The sequence below is a fragment of the Ochlerotatus camptorhynchus genome, unplaced genomic scaffold, assembly GCF_037179485.1.
Source record: "Ochlerotatus camptorhynchus isolate MF236.1 unplaced genomic scaffold, CSIRO-AGI_Acam_v1.1 ptg000639l, whole genome shotgun sequence".
NCBI classification, from domain to species: Eukaryota; Metazoa; Arthropoda; class Insecta; order Diptera; family Culicidae; genus Ochlerotatus; species Ochlerotatus camptorhynchus.
The window spans coordinates 2,326,380-2,333,132 of record NW_027041118.1 but is presented as its reverse complement, the minus strand read 5'-3'; the positions used below and the strand labels follow the sequence as shown (position 1 = coordinate 2,333,132).

The following is a 6,753-nucleotide window of genomic DNA, read 5'->3' as shown; positions in this document are numbered from 1 at the left end:
TGATTTCATCTATATAGTTTATTTTCTGTTTTATTGATTTCACTTATGTGTAGAGTATATTTTAGTTGTATTTTCTTTTTATGTGTATTACTTCATGCTTATTTTACCTCATGCTTTCTCATGTATAATTTTTTTTTTACTTTTTGACACAACCATATGTACTCATTTTTATTTCTGTTTAAAGATTTTTGCCTTACTTTACACGTACTTTTAGCTAGTATATGTCTTCCATTCATTTTTTTTTAGTCGTAAAACGATCCATTTGCCTACATTCGGTTTCCTTCGGCTAATCTAAAGGAGTGCGTTTGCTTATTTCTTTTTTTTTTGTTTAGTATTCACTAGTATTTAAGGTATCAGTTTTGAATCGACTTCATAAGTAAATATAATAAGTATTCTCATTAATATTCTTTACCGTTTTTTTTTCTGTAAGTATTATTCTTTGCTTCGATGGAGAAAATCAGGTTTTTGAATGTATTGTTTGAAAATTTAGTCTGCGCTTCTTCTTCTTCTTCTTCTTATTCTTCTTTTTATTCATTCCGACGCACTTATTGCTTTTGGGATAAAAATAATTTCGTTTCTTCGCTTTTTAGTTCTTCATTATTGTTCTCACAGTTTTGCATTATTTAACTTTTTTTATGCTAAACAATTGAAAGAAAAATAGCATATTTAAAACGTAATGTAAAAAACGAGATCAATGCATTTGTGGAAGGGGCCTTTCAAACGGAACCAATTCTAAAATTTTCCTACAATTTTTCCATGTAAAATTTGGCAGTTGATCAATTGTTCCACAACATAAAATAAACACAAATCCTAGCCGAGTAATTCGCTACCCTATGTCATAAATAAATAAATAGGAAATTAAATAAATAAATAACGTTGATCAAGCAAAGAACTCACAAAGCCTACTCGCTTTTCAATAGGATACCAACAAAGTGTCGCAGAGCATCGCAGCTATCACTGTTTTTCCTTTTTGTGTTCGCTAAATATTTCTATCAATATTTAAAAAATTTCCTAACCTCACTTCCGTCACTACACCGGTCGTCCTCTCCTACTAGCTTCTACTTTGGCAAGAGATGTTCCTCTCCTCAATTGAAAAGACTTGCATTCACTACTAAGAAGAAAAAAAAAACCGTATTTTTTTGTTTCTGTCGAACATCCAAAATATCAAACAACAACAAGATTCGTTTCCGCATCGAGTTGGAATTCAGCTTCCAAAGTTTGAAAAAAAAATGCTCATCTAAAAAATTTCTGTTTTTGTTTTTAATCGCAAATTTCGATTTCAATCAAGTTTCGTTTTTTTTTTTTTTGTTCTGATAATTATTGTCCGCATCCAATGGAAGGAGGAAGGGTTGTTGTTCGGGATCAACGTTTGAAACAAATGGGACTGACTACGGGCTACTGGTTCGAACAGGCAAAGGTTTCGGCACCTACTGTAAAAAAAAGGATTCCAAAAAAATAGAGACGATTTGGAATGATGGACATTTCCTCTGATAAATAAAAAAACAGGATTATCTATCTTTTAGCGCTGCTGGAAATCTAGAAAGCTTGTCAAGACTGCGGCCAGTTTGACGTTTTCGAAATTCTCGGTGCAGTACTGGATTGGATGGATTGAAGGTAAAATTTATTGCGGGTTATGCGTTGGAAACTGAGACTGGACTTTTGTCTTAGTCCAAGACTAAATTTCGTTGGAATTTAAAACCGAATTCCATTCGTATCTGGGGGTGGATTTTATTGTACTACATGACTGAATTCTGTAGATATTCAAAGGTAAATTCCGTTGAAATTCACGACTGAATTTCTTTGGAAGCCAAAGCTGTGGATTCCGTTCGAATGCAAGGTTGTATTCCATTTGGATCTTAGACTGGATCCCATTCAAATCCTTGGCTGGATTCCATTTAGATTCTAGGCTGGATTCCATTCGGATCCTAGGCTGGATTCCATTCGGATCCTAAACTGGATTCCATTTGTATCCTAGGTTGGATTCCGTTCGGTTCCTAGGCTGGATTCCATTCAAATCCTAGGAAAGATTCCATTTGGATTTTAGGCTGGATTACATTAGGAGTCAAGGCCGGATTCTAGTGGAATACAAGGCTGGAATCAATAAGAATCCACGGCTGGATTTGATTGAAATTCAAGGCTGAATTCCAATGGAATCAAAAACTAGACTTCATTATGATTCAAGGCTGGATTATATTGGAATCCAATGCTGGATTTCGAAGGATTCCTTAGCTAAATTCCGTAGAAATCCATAACTTTTTCCCTTCAATTCAAGAGAGAATTTCGTTTGAAGCAAAGGCCAGATTCTACTGCAATCCAAGGCTGGATTCCGATAGAATCCAAAGCTGGATTACAGTGGAAACCAAGGCTGAGTTTCGATGACATTCGGTTAAGGATTTCGTAGGAATACAAATCATGATTTCATTGGAATCCAAGACTGGATTTACATAAATTCAAGATTAGATTACATTGGAATTGGTAACTAGATTCTGATGCAATCCTAAACCGACTTCCGTTGCTATCCTATATTGGATTCAATTGGTTTTCAAGGTTAGATTCCAATGGAATTATAAACTGTATCCCGTCAAAATTCAAAGCTGAAATCCGTAAGACTGGATTCCGTAAGAATGTAAGGCAGAATACCGTTTGAACTCATTAGAATCTTAGGCTGGATTCCGCTGAAAACGAAGGCTAAATTCCGTTGAAACCCAAGGCTGGATTTCGATGGAACCCTGTTAGGGATTTCGAAGGAAACTAAAACTTAATTCCATAGGAATTCATGATTCAATTCCTTTGGAATCCGTTGGAAATCAAAGCTAGATTCCGCTGGAATTTAAGACAAAATTTACATCGAAATCCAATGCTGGATTCCGGTTTTTAATTACTAGACTTGATTCTGTTGTAACCCTTGTTTATGTTCATAAGAAAACCAATACTGCATTCCATTGGATAGATTAGTAAGGAGTCCAAAGTTGTGTTCCATTGCAATTCAAGGCTGGGATCACTAAGGTTGGAATGCATTGGAATCCAAGGCTGGATTCCAGAAGAATGCAAAGCTGGATTCCATTGAAATTCATTTAAATCTAAGACTGGATTCCTTTGAAATCCAAGGCAGAATTCCGTTGCAATCAACATCACGAATTCAATGGAATTCCATTGTAATCAAAAAAAAAAGTTTTTTTTTTGAATAAAAGACTGAATTTTGTTGGAATCCTTGACCCAATTCCGTTGGAACCGTATCCACTGAAATCCATTAATTAATTCCATTGCTGGATTTCATTGGAATCCAATGCTGGAGTTAATTGGAATCCAAGGTTGGATTCCATTGAAATCCAATACTGGAGTCCATTGGAATCCAAGGCTTGAATTCATTTGAATCCGATAGTGGATTTCATTAGAATATAAGGCTGAATTCCATTGGAATCGAGAACTGAATCCCATTAGTATACAGAACTGAATTCCATTGGACTCCAGAACTGAATTCCAATGGAATCTGAATCTGCATTCTTTTGGAATTCAAAACTGTATTCTAATGGCTTTCTAGACTGAATTCCATCTACTCCATGACTAGCTTCCATTGGCATTCAAAGCTATATTCCATTAGAATCCAAGGCTGGGTTTCATTTAAAACCAAGACTGGATTTCCATAGGATTCTTGTAAAGATTTCATAAGGGTATACGGCAGAATTATTTTAAAATATCAGGCTGTGTTCCACTGAAATCCAGAAAGATATCCATTGGAATCTAAATCTGCATTCTATTGAAATACATAACTGTATTCCGTTGGTATCCTAGGCTAAATTCCACTGGAATCCATGACTAGATCCCATTTGAATCCACAACTAGATACCTTTAGAATCCATGACTGGATTCCATCAGAATTCAAGGCTGGATTCCATCAGAATTCAAGGCTGGATTCCATCAGAATTCAAGGTTGGATTCATTTGAAATCCAATGCTGGAGTCCATTGGAATCCAAGGCTGGATTTCATTTGGATCTGATAGTGGATTTCATTAGAATATAAGGCTGCATTCCATTGGAATCCAGAACTGAATCCCATTGGAATACAGAACTGAATTCCATTGGATTCCAGAACGGTTTTTCCATTGGGAACTAAATCTGTATTCTCTTCCGATGGCTTTCTAGGCTGAATTCCGTTGGAAGTTAAGGCTGAACTCCACTGAAACCCATGCCTAGATTCGATTGAAATCCATGACAAGATTCCATTGGGATTCAAAGTTATTTTCCATTTGATTCCAAGGCTGAATTTCATTTGGATTTCCATTTTATTCTAGTAGTGGATTTCATAGGAGTATAAGGCAGAATTATTTTGGAATATCAGGCTGAGTTTGGAATACAGAACCATTTGCACCCAAATCTGAATTCCATTGGAATCTAAATATACATTCTATTCGAATACAATGTATTCCGTTGGCATCCTAGGCTAAATTCCACTGCAATCCATGACTAGATTCTATTGGAATCCATGAACAGATTCCATTTGAATCCATGACTAGATTCCATTGGAATCCATGACTAGATTCCATTTGAATCCAAAACTGGATTCCATCAGAATCCAAGGCTGGATTCCATCAGATGCCAAGGCTGGATTGCATCAGATTCCAAGGCTAGATTCCATTAAAATCCACAGCTAGATTCCATCAGAATTCAACGTTGGATTCCACCAGAATCCAAGGCTGGATTCTATCAGAATCCAATATTGCATTCAGAATCTAATGCTGGATTCTATCAGAATCCAATGCTGGATTCCATCAGAATCCAATGCTGGATTTCAACAGAATCCAAGGTTGGATTTCAACAGAATCTAAGGCTGGATTCCATCAGAAACCAAAATAGGATTCCATCATAATCCAAGGCTGGATCCCATCAGAATCCATGGCTGGATTCCACAAGAATCCAAGGCTGGATTCCATCAGAATTCAAGGCTAGATTCCATCATGATAATCCAAGGCTGGATTCCGTCAGAAAATAAGGCTAGATTCCATAGGAAGGTTAGATTCCATCAGAATCCAAGGCTGGATTCCATCTGAATCCAAGGCTGGATATCATCAGAATCCAAGGCTGGATTCCATCAGAATCCAAGGCTGGGTTTCATCAGAATCCAACGCTGAATTCCATCATAATCCTAGGTTGTATTCCATCAGAATCCAAGACTGGACTACATCAGAATGCAATGTTGGATTTCATCAGAATCGAAGGCTTGATTCCATCAGAGTTCAAGGCTGGATTCCATCAGAATCCAAGGCTGGATTCCATCAGAATCCAAGGCTGGGTTTCATGAGAATACAATGCTTGATTCCATCAGAATCCAAGGCTAGATTCCATCAGAATCCAAGCGGGATTTCATCAGAATCCAACGCTGAAATCCATCATAATCCTAGGTTTCTATTCCATCAGAATCCAAGACTGGACTATATCAGAATCCAATGTTGGATTTCATCAGAATCGAAGGCTGGATTCCATCAGAATTCAAGGCTGGATTCCATCAGAATCCAAGGCTAGATTCCATCAGAATCGAAGGCTGGATTCGATCATAATTCAAGGCTTGATTCCATCAGAATCCAAAGATGGATTCCATCAGAATCCAAGGCTGGATTATATCAGAATCCAAGGCTGGGTTTCATCAGAATGCAATGCTCGATTCCATCAGAATCCAAGGATGAATTTAATCAGAATCCAAGGCTGGATTCCATCAGAACCAAAGCTGGATGTCATTGTAATGCAAGGTTGGTTTCTGTTGGAATCCAACTGGATTTAAGCATTTTAGGGAAAAATAGTGATGGAATCCCAGACACAATTCTATAGCGATTCAAGAATTAAAGTAATTGGCGCTGAAGTTTTGTGTTGAAATTCATGCTACCAATCAATCGATCACCACAGTGGATGGAGTTCTTCACGCTGATCAAACGATCAAATGCAGCCTGTAGCAAATCAGCAGATCGCTCAACCTGCTGGTTCTTTTTGAAGCGAGCTTTTCGAAAGTGTAGATTTTAATGCAAGACCTTTGAATACTCTAACTCGTCAAAAAGGAAACAATCTCTGAAATTCAAGCAAAAATACATAGCTTTCGTTCGAACACCTGAGATAGTTCGACTGCTGATTTCGAAATCAAATGTCGCTCCGGTAGATTCTAGCTACGATCAACGTCGATATTTCCACCACAATCTACATGTCTGCACTTTCGTCTAGAATTAACTCTCCCCAACACTGTCCAAGTGGAGTACATTTGAAGGCTAAAATGCAGATGTTCACCAATGGAATGATGGTAGACCTCATCTGAGTCACGATAAACTCTTCTTCTTAATTCCTTTATTTAATGTCGGTCTCTGTTTCGCAATCGAGTGTCAATCACTGACGGACATAGTTTGCCATCATTGACGGCAATCGAATGCCAGGGAGACAGATTCCACACCTGGGTAGATATCGCATCCCTCATGACATGGGCCGGGGCCAACGGCTGTACTGCCCTTCCGAAGGAATACGTGACTAGAGCAATGTATGGCTCAGAAAAATCCTACCAGCCTCGGATGAGACTGAACCCAGACACACTGGGTGAGAAGCAGTCACGTTTACTACTACACTACCGACCTCGGCCCCGACAAACTTGGTTAGTACTCACTATTGAGGCAAATCCATCAAAAAATCTACAAACCTTTCCCAGTTCAGGTTACACACGTCAGTTGATTCCACCTTCATCTTGAATAATCTCTCCGCAACAGCATCTGCGTGGAAGAC

At 37.9% G+C, this 6,753-nt stretch overlaps 1 long non-coding RNA gene across 1 annotated transcript; it reads left to right on the top strand.

The window, feature by feature from the left end:
• Positions 1 to 213: 213 nt before the first annotated feature.
• LOC135714376 (uncharacterized) lies at positions 214 to 5,926 on the top strand. Its single transcript, XR_010518816.1, has 2 exons — positions 214 to 4,344; positions 4,515 to 5,926. It is a non-coding gene; the product is annotated as an uncharacterized LOC135714376 (long non-coding RNA).
• Positions 5,927 to 6,753: the final 827 nt, after the last annotated feature.